At 37.6% G+C, this 12,754-nt stretch overlaps 1 long non-coding RNA gene across 2 annotated transcripts in view; it reads left to right on the top strand.

Annotated features, from left to right (window-relative positions):
- Positions 1 to 11,914, top strand: part of LOC133575087 (uncharacterized) — a 42,720-nt gene extending 30,806 nt beyond the window's left edge. The window contains exons 2-4 of one of the 2 annotated variants that reach the window (XR_009811460.1): positions 6,729 to 6,879; positions 7,507 to 7,590; positions 11,316 to 11,914. This is a non-coding gene — a long non-coding RNA (uncharacterized lncRNA). Of the gene's footprint in view, positions 1 to 6,728; positions 6,880 to 7,482; positions 7,591 to 11,315 lie in introns of both variants that reach the window. The other variant, XR_009811461.1, reaches the window with a different exon arrangement.
- Positions 11,915 to 12,754: the final 840 nt, after the last annotated feature.

Raw genomic sequence — 12,754 nt, 5'->3', positions numbered from 1 at the left:
CATGCAGGAGTTGCATGAATTGTCTCGCCAGAACACCGGCTCGAACGTGTCATTTATCCACAGTGCTTCTAAGATAGACCAGGTTGAAAAATTTAAAAAAGTTTTTTCCAAGGTCATTATCACTGGAGGACAAGAGGAAAATGAATGGCTAAGCATGCTACACACACACACACACACACACACACACGCACACACACCAAGCAGGAAGGTGATTGATTCAGATGTCGATACTATTGACACCAGTATGCTATCAGAATATAAATGATACTAAAATGATTAGATTGATATTTTTTATTATCCTTGTTCTTATTATCAAAATGCCTTTTTTGGTGGTTTATGTTATTGTTTCCAAACTCAGGGACTAAGTGTCTATATACAGGAAGGCTTTGAGGGCAAAGTGGCCGTGATGAAGGTTTTTAGTTCCCCAAAATAAAAAATAAAAAATTGCTGCCTTACTCATGTTTAGCTTTACAATTCTTACGTTCTTAAATTTTGGCTGAGGTATGAAAGAAAAAGCAGTATTGGAGTGGTCACCGATTACAGCCTGACACCCGGCAAGTTGCAATACATAGACATCCTGAAGTTGGGATGTTAGAAATTTTAAGGATTTCGTACCTGTGCACGAGAAAACTTCAAAACACTCCAACCTGATGACTTCCACATCATACAGTGGTACAAAATACACAAGAAGCTTAATTTGTGATTACGCTTAAAAAGTACAACATTTGATTACAGTCAACCCTTCCAAAAAAGAGAAACACAATATGCCAAGGGTACCTGGGTTTTCATACGGCCTACTTTTCATATGATTTAGTTTTGAATAAAAAATGTTGCCTTGGTATTGCTATTCAGTCTCGGTTATCGTACGGCCAAACATAAATTTGTACGTGTGCCCTACGTTTAATTCCACATAATGAAAAAATGTTGGTAACCCATTGTGCGTTACAATTATCCTGGAAAGTCGGAATTTTCAATTTCCTAGTCAGTAGTGTTGACTGGAATACCCCCCAAGGTCAAATTTCTCACTCAGAAAGTCGGAAAGTTCTCAGCACCCCCGGGTGGGCTTATACCAGTGGTTCTTAAACTGGGTTCGATCGAACCCTGGGGGTTCGGTGAGTCGGCCTCAGGGGTTCTGCGGAGGTCAAGACACACCCGACTCATCGTGTGAATAAAAACTTCTCCCTATCGGCGTATTGTGGATACGGCAACAGCAGAAGTCAGACTGATTTGCAGGTGTGTAATTTTTTGTGAGTTTATGCACTGTGTTGGTTTTGTTCTTTGAACAAAAATTGGTTCATTTTGTGCACCAGTAAAAAAAAACATAACTTTGTCTAAAAAAAAAAAAAAAAAAAATCACTAAAGGAGGGTTCGGTGACCGCGCACATGAACTTTTTACCTACTCAGTGGCCTAGTGGTTAGAGTGTCCGCCCTGAGATCGGTAGGTTGTGAGTTGAAACCCTGGCCGAGTCATACCAAAGACTATAAAAATGGGACCCATTACCTCCCTGCTTGGCACTCAGCATCAAGGGTTGGAATTGGGGGTTAAATCACCAAATGCCCACTGCTCCCCTCACCTCCCAGGGGGTGATCAAGGGTGATGGCTCAAATGCAGAGAATAATTTCGCCACACCTCGTATGTGTGTTGAATCATTGGTACTTTAACTTTTTGTCTAATTTTTGTCACACTAGATCAGCCTTATATGTTGTATTGTTGGACTTTATATATGGTAATGTAAATTACTTTTTTCACGTTGTGTGTATACTATATCACTTATACTGTATTTTCCGGACTTTAAAGCACACCGGTATGTAAGCCTCACCCACTGAATTATAGAAGAACATGTTTTCCCATATATTAGCCACACCGGACTATAAGCCACAGATATACAGTATATTTTGTAAAATAGAGTTATTTACACATAAATATTCTGTAAATGTTTATTTGCATACCTTAAAGAATAGCTTTTGTGGGTTTGGCCATCTTGATTTCTAACTTCGTGACTGGACCGCCATAACTCGGCTTTGATGTCGTTCCCAGCTCCGACTTCCAACTTTGAAGGTAAAAAATGTTAAACACAATTGAATTTAAAACCGTCTTAAAACAGAGGTAAAAGTGATGTTAAATATTTATTTGTCCATTTCATTCATCATTTTTATGTATTTCACATTTTTTTCTTCCTGTAAAACTATAATTATGCTCTATAAAATGTGTTTTGTGGTTATACTTGACAGATTAATTGGATTTACATTATTTGTTATGGGAAAAAAAAGTCTCCAGTGAACCTTTAGAAAACGATTAATGAATACAACTGAGGTTCCGCTGTACAACATTTTAAACAATACATAAATCTAATAAATAGGAAATGTAGGGGTCTGCAACCCAAAGCTCTTGGGCCGCATTTGGCTCTTCTGCCTCCTTGTTTGCGTTTTTAAAAAGAGTTCTATAATTCGTCTGTGAGTGTGTGAATGCACACAAGCTGAGTTCTGAGGTGCAAGGAAGGCGAGTAAAAAAGACTGGAAGCCTGTGTGTTCAGTTCAGCTTCTCTAGTGTGCAACCCCTTGGGTAAGCTAACCATGAATACCTGCCAAAAAAAGACAAATCTTATAGGGAAAAAGAATGTTTAATTTCACCTGGACAGATTGCTTTTCCTGTAAAGTAAAAACAACTTTATAAGCTGTCACATTTTGTGACTTTATACCATGTTTCTTTAGTGGAAGAGACAGCAAAATGTCTCTTTTGATAGTAAAGGTTGCAGACCTCTGACCTAGATGGAAGTTGGTTTATCAATGTCTAGACCTGACTATTTAGGACACGTTCGTGTGATGATAAAACTTAACACTTATTTGAAGTATGTGACTGTTGTATTTACAATAAGTGTAGTTTTGTTGGTTCCATAATCACAAATGGACCACTGATGGTGGAGTAAAGTGTACTAATAGTAATGAGCAATCCCAGATAGTTCAGGAGAATGGTGTTATTTATCACCATCAGACAATCTTCTTGTAGCCTTCTAAGGCAAACAGACGGTGCAGCAGATGGAAGGTACCGGATAACCTGCATTTACTTTGCAACCTAGTATCAAAATGATGAGGTATTAGGCTTCAGTTACACAGCCAACCTTTCATGAATCACCTGTCAGGCTTTCACCCAGCATGCTGCACCCTGCGTATGTGATTCATTGCTTCAATGTCCTGTCAAGAGACTGCATGCACGGCTGCAGCCAGCCTCATGTCGGACCTGATGGGCCTCTCAGATACAGAACATCACACCTGCTGTACGGTTCTGCAGTAAACATACTAGGGTTGAACACCATGCCGGTTAGCGATCATGGCAGGCAGTTAATTTCGTTGGTGATAGTGTAGTGGTATACTCAGCAGATTTTTGTTTAGTCAGTGTGGAATTGGTTTTGTCTCTGACTGCGTGAATGTGAAAGTGAATGGTTGTGTGTCTATATGTGTCTCATGAATGACCGGTCGTGTGACAAGCCTCGCTCACAACCTGATCCGCCTCATGTATCTCACTTTTCAACATTTTCAAACGCCACCCAAGTGCTACAAAAAGTCATTTTAAAGTAACCTACATAAAAGGTGATTTTTTTTTTAAAGATCACAAATATCAATACAATGTGTGTCTGTCTAATTATTAAGGTCAGTGTTTCCCAACATTTATTGTGCAAACACCTCTGATTATAAGGCACATTCAGTTCATTATGTACTTTCTGCCATCTAGTGGAAGAGCATTCAATTGTTCTGCCTGTCACTATACGTCCCAGGCATGGATAGATAGATGTACAAAGATGCAATATGTGTAGTAAATAAATAATCATCCATCCATTTTCTACCGCTTTTCCCTTACGGGGTCGCGGGGGTGCTGGAGCCTTTCCCAGCTGCACATGGGCGGAAGGCGGGGTAGACCATGGACAAGTTGCCACCTCATCACAGGGCCAACACAGATAGACAGACAACATTCACACTCACATTCACACACTAGGGCCAATTTAGTGTTGCCAATCAACCTATCCCCAGGTGCATGTCTTTGGAGGTTGGAGAAAGCCGGAGTACCCGGAGGGAACCCACGCAGTCACGGAGGGAACATGCAAACTCCACACAGAAAGATCCAGAGCCCATGATCGAACCCAGGACCTTAATTCTTGGAGAAATTAAGTGAAATTGAATAAGTTCCTGACGATCTCTCAATGGCACAGAGGTTTGAATTGAACAATTGCACTTTTACTAACTTGACACCACTTGTTGAGCCTTTTTTATATAGTAGTTCTAAGCAGGTGTGGGTAATAAAAGCAGCTAGAACTACTGTATAATACAGCACAAACAGGTAGGTAGAATTAACTGGAGGAGGCTGAACTTTAGTTTGGTACATTTATTTCATATAGAAACACAAGACACTTAGTACTGTATTTTTCGGACTATAAGTCGCAGTTTTTTTCATAGTTTGGCCGGAGGTGCGACTTATACTCAGGAGCGACTTATGTGTGAAATTATTAACACATTCCCGTAAAATATCAAATAATATTATTTAGCTCATTCACGTAAGAGACTAGACATATAAGATTTCATGGGATTTAGCGATTAGGAGTGACAGATTGTTTGGTAAACGTATAGCATGTTCTATATGTTAAAGTTATTTGAATGACTATTACCATAATATGTTATGTTAACATACCAGGCACGTTCTCAGTTGGTTATTTATGCGTCGTATAACATACACTTATTCAGCCTGTTGTTCACTATTCTTTATTTATTTTAAATTGCCTTTCAAATGTCTATTCTTGGTGTTGGGTTTTATCAAATACATTTCCCCCAAAAATTAGACTTATACTCCAGTGCGACTTATATATGTTTTTTTCCTTCTTTATTATGCATTTTCGGCCGGTGCGACTTATACTCCGGAGCGACTTATACTCCGAAAAATACGGTAGTTAAAATACAATAGTTTAAGTGTAGCTCTGAATTTAAACCTGTACTATTATAAAATACCTAAATAGAATGAAACACAATTGTTGTCACACTAAAAAAAACACACTGCAAATATAGAGGAATACACTGCAGAATATAACTAAGCCTTAAAATAACAGCACCGGATAATAATTTAACTATTTCACAAATCCCATAATTGAATTAAAGTGCCAACTGACTAACTTTAAATGGGTTAGTAAAATGTTTTATGTTTAATACATACAACAGTTAAAATAGTGGGATAAAAATCAGTGACAGGTTAAAATGGTGCACAGTAAAACAATCCTACAAAATACAAGCATCCTACATTTGGAAGATAATCGAATAAAACCAAATGAATACAGAAATTAGGATGACAATTACCTTGGCCAGGGTCATTTGTTCATGGACATCTCCCCTAGTCCACCACAACATCTTTTACTAAAAAAGTGACACAAGATGAGATAGGCCTAAAACAAATTACAAGTGTAGGTGCCAATTTACATTTGCGTCAAAGACAGCTGGATGTGCGTCCAAGCTCTGATGTTTCGGCGTCTCACGCACTCCACTCAAGCCATGGTTCAAACTGGAAGCTGTCAAAGAGAGGTTGCATCATCACGCTCTGCCTTTTACCGGCGCAGCTAACCCTGAACTCTGACTGGCAGGTTCCTAAAGCCCTTCCTATTACATTTAGAATACAGTGGTACCTCAATTTATGAGTGCCCCGACCTAAAAGTGTTTTGAGATAAGAGCTGTCTCTTGGTTAATTGTTATTCTTTAAGTTATTAAAAAGCAAAAATTTGAGTTACAAGTATTCCGAATATTAGTTGGCGTAGCAAAACATCTGGTCTTACTTGCTAACATTGGCTTATAGCTAGAGATCAACAGTTTGTTTTTCCAAGCATTGGAAGGAAGATATTGAGTGTGAAAAACAGTGGTGAGAAGAAGAAGTGAAGTATGTGTCTTTAATTACACTAGAACATCGACTTGGTGTATCACTTCCAGTCTGCATCATACTGAATCAGAATGAGTCTAAAGCCAGCAAATAATATTGAAATATCTATACGATGGACATTTATTCATGAAAATATGGAGAAGCTGCTGATGGTGTGTTTAACGGCGAAGCAACTGGAAGGATATACTGTAGAAGTCCACTCTCCAAGGTAAATGCAGAACATTATTATTATATTACTTCATAAAGTAAACAACTACTGCAGTTGTTTGTACAACATATATAGCATTGTTTTTATTCAATATTTCTTATTTTAAAGTTTGGTTGTCTTTTACATGTAAAAAGTGTGTTGTTTTGGGGACGAGGGTCAAGCACCAATACATTCATTTCAGTTCATTCCCAATGAGAGACATTGATTTGAGATACACATGTTCTGTGTTAACAGTTGCGTCACAGAACCATTTAAACTCGTAAGTTGAAGGACTATGGTACAAGTTGCCACAAAACTAAGTTGAGTCTAAACCTTTGTGTTTGCTGACCTGAGGTCTTGCTAAATTTGAACATTTTGTGTGATGTCATTCAATCAAATATGGCAGTTTATAATCTGAGCACTTTTACAACTTCATTTTCCCAAAAATGTTGGTCAATTTCTGAATTGTGTGTTGCACCAGGGGCACTTGACTTTAGAGAAAATGTCCTCTTTAGGCAGACTCCCGTTGAGAACATATTTCGATCCAGATCCAGAACCATTATTGGATTATTTTTGACCAATTTAGCCAAATGTGTGGTAATCCCCTCTCTTCTTTTTGTCCCCCTAATTTAGATGACATTTTCCAGATGTATTTTGTCTTCAAAGAGCTGAGATTCAATGGCTGTTGCAGCTGCCTTCAAAAAAGACAGCCAGCATGCAGAGGCCCGGAGCATGTGGGAAGTTCTCAAGTGTGGCACCAGGCATGTTTTTTGATCTCACTAAGGTAGCTATGCCTTGTTTATTTTTATTTTTTTTCATGGGACCTCAGTAGATCACAGACAGAAGTTTAGTCCTCTTTCTCGTGTTGCATACAAACTCCCGATGCTTTAATGTATATGGAGCAAAGTAGAAACCTCTTTATATAATTCATACGAATATACAGTAGTATGGTTTTTGACTGAAGTAACACTTGCTAGGATTTCTTATAGTGTCCTAATGTGTTGCATGGCTGCTTTGTGTAACCCGCAGAATTAGCAACCCTCTGTTTAGTTTAAAGAACAGTGAGAAATTAACCATTAACTTTGACTAATTATTCAATAGCTGAATCTCTGTACAGCGATTAACTAACTTCTTTATAGCCTAGTTAAGTAAATGTCAGTGTTAATGTTTACATGCAATCTGTGATGTGTGTGACAGAGAGATAGCTTTTGCTGAATTCTTCCCAAGTCAAATCAATGCATTGCAACAAAACAAACACGTGCATCAACTTATCAGTTCTTGTGATTGAACCTGAGCAGAAACGACATTAGTGGGGGGGTTTTGTCAGTGACCAGGTTAAGTGTTGCTTTATGCACGCAACACTGATGCTGGCTTTACCTGTCAACAGCTGCTGCCTATCTCGATCACACAGGTTCATGGACGACTTACAGACAGAAGAACTTGAGGTGGAGTTCTTTTCCAGCACCAAAGACATGGCTATACCATCAGTGAAAAGGTGCGTTAGTTTCCTTACATTGTTCTAGTGCAAATGCAGCCGTATTCAAACATTGTCACAGTAAATGGCAAGGATGTCCAAACTTTTTCCACAGAGGGATACATACAAAACAATTGAAGGATACTAGGATGGGATTTATGGCTCTTTGAATGGAGCTACATCTATAGGGGCTGTTCCTTTTTAAGGGAGTCATTCAAAATACTGGCTCGTTGTTGTAGTTAGTTGTTTTTTTCTCTGTTTTTTTAAACTTTTTTTTAAATCAAGGAAATAATCATTTATAGTGCAATATGTGGACCAGAATCACTTACATTTACACAAACATTACTCTATTGTAGTGTTGTCCCGATACCAATATTTTGGTACCGGTACCAAAATGTATTTCGATACTCTTCGGTACTTTTCGATACTTTTCTAAATAAAAGGGACCACAAAAAAAATGCATTATTAGCTTTATTTTAACAAAAAATCTTACGGTACATTAAACATTTGTTTCTTATTGCAAGTTTGTCCTTAAATAAAATAGTGAACATACAAGACAACTTGTCTTTTATTAGTAAGTAAGCAAACAAAGGCTCCTAATTTAGTCTGCTGACATATGCAGTAACATATTGTGTCATTTATTATTCCATTATTTTGTCAAAATTATTAAAGACAAGTGGTAGAAAATTAATTATTAAACTACTTGTTCATTTACTGTTAATATCTGCTTACTTTCTCTTTTGACATGTTCTATCTACACTTCTGTTAACATGTAAAAATCACTTATTCTTCTGTTGTTTGGATGCTTTACATTAGTTTTTGATGATACCACACATTTAGGTAGCAATCTGATACCAAGTAGTCACAGGATCATACATTGGTCATATTCAAAGTCCTCATGTGTCCAGGGACGTATTTCCTGAGTTTATAAACATAATATAATTTTTTTTTAAGCGAAAAAAGATTTTGTGATGCTAAAAAATATTGATGTAATCATGGTAGTATCGACTAGATACGCTCCTGTACTTGGTATCATTACAGTGGATGTCAGGTGTAGATCCACTAATGGTGTGTAGTGTAGGATGTTTAGCTATTCCTCGTGCTGCAGGGATGATGCTTGTAAGAAACGTACTTTCTTTGTTGCCATGAAGGCGAGGATTAGTGATTTAGAAGTAGCTACAACACCGGTACTTTTTAGAGGCGGTATAGTACCGAATATGATTCATTAGTATCGCGGTACTATACCAATACCGGTATACCATACAACCCTAGTCTATTGCTGGGAATTATTTTGAAATATTGTCTATAAATGTATTTTTATTGTGTTTTCATTGCAAACATACCGTAACACTGCAAAAAGTCAGTGTTCAAAAACAAGAGAAAAAAATACAAAAATGAGGGGTATTTTACTTGGAACTAAGCAAAATTATCTGCCAATAGAACAAGAAAATTTGGCTTGTCAAGACTTTCCAAAACAAGTAAAATTAGCTAACTTCAATTAACCCAAAAATAGCTTAAAATAAGTGTATTCTCACTAATAACAAGTGCACTTTTCTTGATAGAAAAAACAAATATGAGACCTTTTTTCTCAATATGTTGAAAAATATTCTTAATGAAGTAAATGCTAGTGCCATTATCTTGACATAATGATATGCGCTTGGCATTACATTTCTTGAAACCAGCAAATTTACACTAAAAACTAGTGTATTGTTCTTAATAGAAAGGCAACAAGGCAACCGCTTGTTACTCTCGGGGTCTCCTAGCCGCTCAGGCAAATCATATTGTTTAAAAATGCATTTTTCCATTGATAACATGACATCATCGCGCCAAGTGCGTGCTCTTTCAGTCAATTAGTGCGCATATATACAGCCCGACCCCGGCCAAATTTTTTTTTTATTGTAATTTTGAAGAATTTATCTGAATGTGCATGAACTATTTCTGTTCAAAATTGTTTGAAATGTCAAATGTTAAATGTTTAACTACAAACGTACGCCAGATCCTTGTAGTTCGCTGAGCTCCACACAAGGATCTGGGACTTCTCAATAGATGTATTTCAGAAGGCGGGGCCTTGTAAAAAAAATCATTGTATGTGATTGGATAAACCCCTTGTCTGTTATCTTGAATGACGTGCTACTTCAACCACTCGCATCAAAATCAACCCGTGACGCTGATGAGAGCGACGCTGGGAAATCCAAAACAGAACAGCGGACATGTTTGATAACGACAGAGCGAAAAATTGGAGAAGTTTTAATGAAAAAACGCAGCAATGTCAGTAGACGATCGATGTCGTTTGTGCAAAGAAAATATGCAGAATCAATGTCAGCACACGACTCCTCGCTGCGTGCCGCCATTGTTGTTTGAATCAAACAGTCGCTTCGGCACGACGTCACATCTATAAAGTCCCGCCGGCGATCCTGATTGGTTCATTATTTTTTGCTATCTTGAAGGAGTTTGCATTGCCCTCGAGCCCAGATCCTTGTGTGGAACTCAGCGAACTACAAGGATTTGGCGAGAGTCAGGGTAATTGATCTGTGCTCTGCAAGTTTACCTTTGGGAAGATAGGTATCAATGCAAGATCATGTTAAAAGAGCACTGATTAATTTCATCAATATTAGAAAAAGTAAAACATTGGATTTAAGAACGGCAGACTTTCTATAAAGTTGAACACTTTTAAAAATAAGGACGGTAGAGGTTAAAGCGGAACTGCACTTTTTTTGGAATTTTACCTATCGTTCAAAATCATTATGAAAGACATGACGATGGATGTTATTTTTTTATTTATTTTTACATTAAATAAATGCGATCAAAGGAGGGCTTACAATGGTACCTTTAGGAGCAGTGCAATTCCGCCTACAAAGCTCTTAAACAAACACCCAAACACCTCCATTCAGGTTTTATATTTAGTACATGATGTAAGTATATATGTAATGTAGTAAGGGGCACATTTATAAAAACATTTAATATTTACGTACTTTGCTCATGTTAAGCTTACGTGGTGCATTCATTTTAAAAACGCATAACAACATTTGTTTTTTTTTGCTTTCTCATGAGTGATTATTACTCACTGCAGACTTCATGAGAGCCAACAAACATAATAAAACATCACTTACTATAAAAGGTCTGCTGTTATTAGGATGCAGACTGCTACGATGTTCATTTATTTCCATTTATTTACAACTTAGAATGCATAACAAAAGAAAAACATATATGTTCATGTCTTATATAGGGATTGGGAATGAAAGACAGCACATCTCTCTCTCATTTTTGCGTATTTCCAGTATGACTGATCTGATACTATGGTCAGAGAGCAGAAGTGTTTCTCCATTGACGTCTATCTACGGAAATGACCAAAGACGTACGGAGCGGAATATTCAAAATGGCTAACTAAGTTTGTGGCATTTTGTGATGTTTATGGTTTATAGATATCGTTTAATGGATACAATGAAACACAATTAAGTATATAAAGTCAACTTGATTGTCCACTCTACTGGTACTTTAACTGGGTTTTTTGCATGTACTACTGGCATTATGTGTCCATGGAAACACTAATTTCCCTCCACATTCATGTCAGTGTTATTGTGTCTGGAATGATCCAAACGCAAAAAAATGCATCAATTGAATTTGTTTTGATTAGCCCCTTAAATCATCCAGTATCTATAAAATAATACAATTATATTGCTTAAAAGACAATACGTCTAATATTTTTCATTTACAGTATAACAGTCTATATTTCTTCACTCACACAGATAGGACAAAGGATTCTCTGCCCAGCTGATTTTGCAGCGCTGTCCCCTCCTGCAGAACAGTTTTAGTCTTAATAAATCAAATTGCACGTGCCCAATGATATGTATGCATTTTCTCCTCCCAGTATTGTGGCCGTTCTGATAATCATCACATATTCTGCTTCATCATGAAGACAGTCACACTAAATGGTTTGTGCTCCTTACTTGGCTCACTTATTGTCATGTCTGTGTAATCATGTTTTGTCTTAGTCATGTTTTGTTTAGTTATTGGACTCTTTAGTTTCTGGCTTTTCACTCCCTTGTCTTGTTTCCATGATTACCCATTAGTTTCACCTGTTCCACGTTTGGACTCATTGTGCACTCTTGTTTGTCACCATTGCAACCCATTAGTTTTCACCTGTCACGTCGCGCACCTGTTTCACGTTTTGAGTCACGCACCTGTTTTCGTTAATCATGTCTGTAGTACTTAAGCTCATTGTTTTTCAGTTTGTCTTTCTGGTGACATCCCCACATTTATGCTCTACACATTTCTGACACTTTTTTCATGTCCATCGTTCACGCTGTTCCTTTTTGTCCATGCCAAGTAAGTTTTGTTTATTATTGCCACAGTTAGTGTTTTTTGTTGTTCATAGTTTTTGCCTTTGTGCAAGTGTTTGGTTTCATAGTTTGTTCTCCGCCATTGTGCGCCCCTTTTGTATTTATAGTGTTTAAATAAAAATGTACCTTCATTCCCGTCTCGCCCGAGCCAACTTTCCGTTGCCTTCGAGAAAAACTAAATCCCAGGAGCAAGTCATGACACTTATAAGACACAATCCTCTGCTCATGACCTTAGTACAGGCCTGGGCAATTATTTTGACTCGGGGGCCACATTTAGAGGGAAAGAAATGTGTTTGGGGGCCGGTATATCTATTTTTAGGGACACTAATACAAAACCTCACAATAATGTCTGATTGAATGCTAAAAACGTTATGACAGACCTCCTTAAAAAAACGTAATGGAATTTTACATGTTTCTATGAACGATAAAACACTGAATATTGACAAAATATGAATGTCACACCCCCTTTCGATCGACATATTTTACAATCAAGTGAAACGCAACAAAAATTCAACAAACTGTGAAATATGAATGCGAAGGGTACAAATAAACCGCACCTACAATCTGATGTATCTGATATATCACTAAGCTTTAGAACTTTGTTGTGAAAATCTCCTTCCGCGTCTGTGGAAACGCTTCCCGCCAACACTGCTTGGTGCCTCGTCTGAGCTGCTGTAACGTAGATTACCATAGTAACTAATTAGATGACCATGGTAACTAATTAGATTACCATAGTAACTAATTAGATTACCATAGTAACTAGTATATCATCCAAAAGCACAGATTCCTAGCGGCCGAAATGAGTTTCCTCCGCCGGGTGGCGGGGCTCTCCCTTAGAGATAGGG

The sequence above is a fragment of the Nerophis lumbriciformis genome, linkage group LG35, assembly GCF_033978685.3.
Source record: "Nerophis lumbriciformis linkage group LG35, RoL_Nlum_v2.1, whole genome shotgun sequence".
NCBI classification, from domain to species: domain Eukaryota; kingdom Metazoa; phylum Chordata; class Actinopteri; order Syngnathiformes; family Syngnathidae; genus Nerophis; species Nerophis lumbriciformis.
Note: the sequence above shows the minus strand (reverse complement) of the source record. Positions and strands in the feature narration are given on the sequence as shown.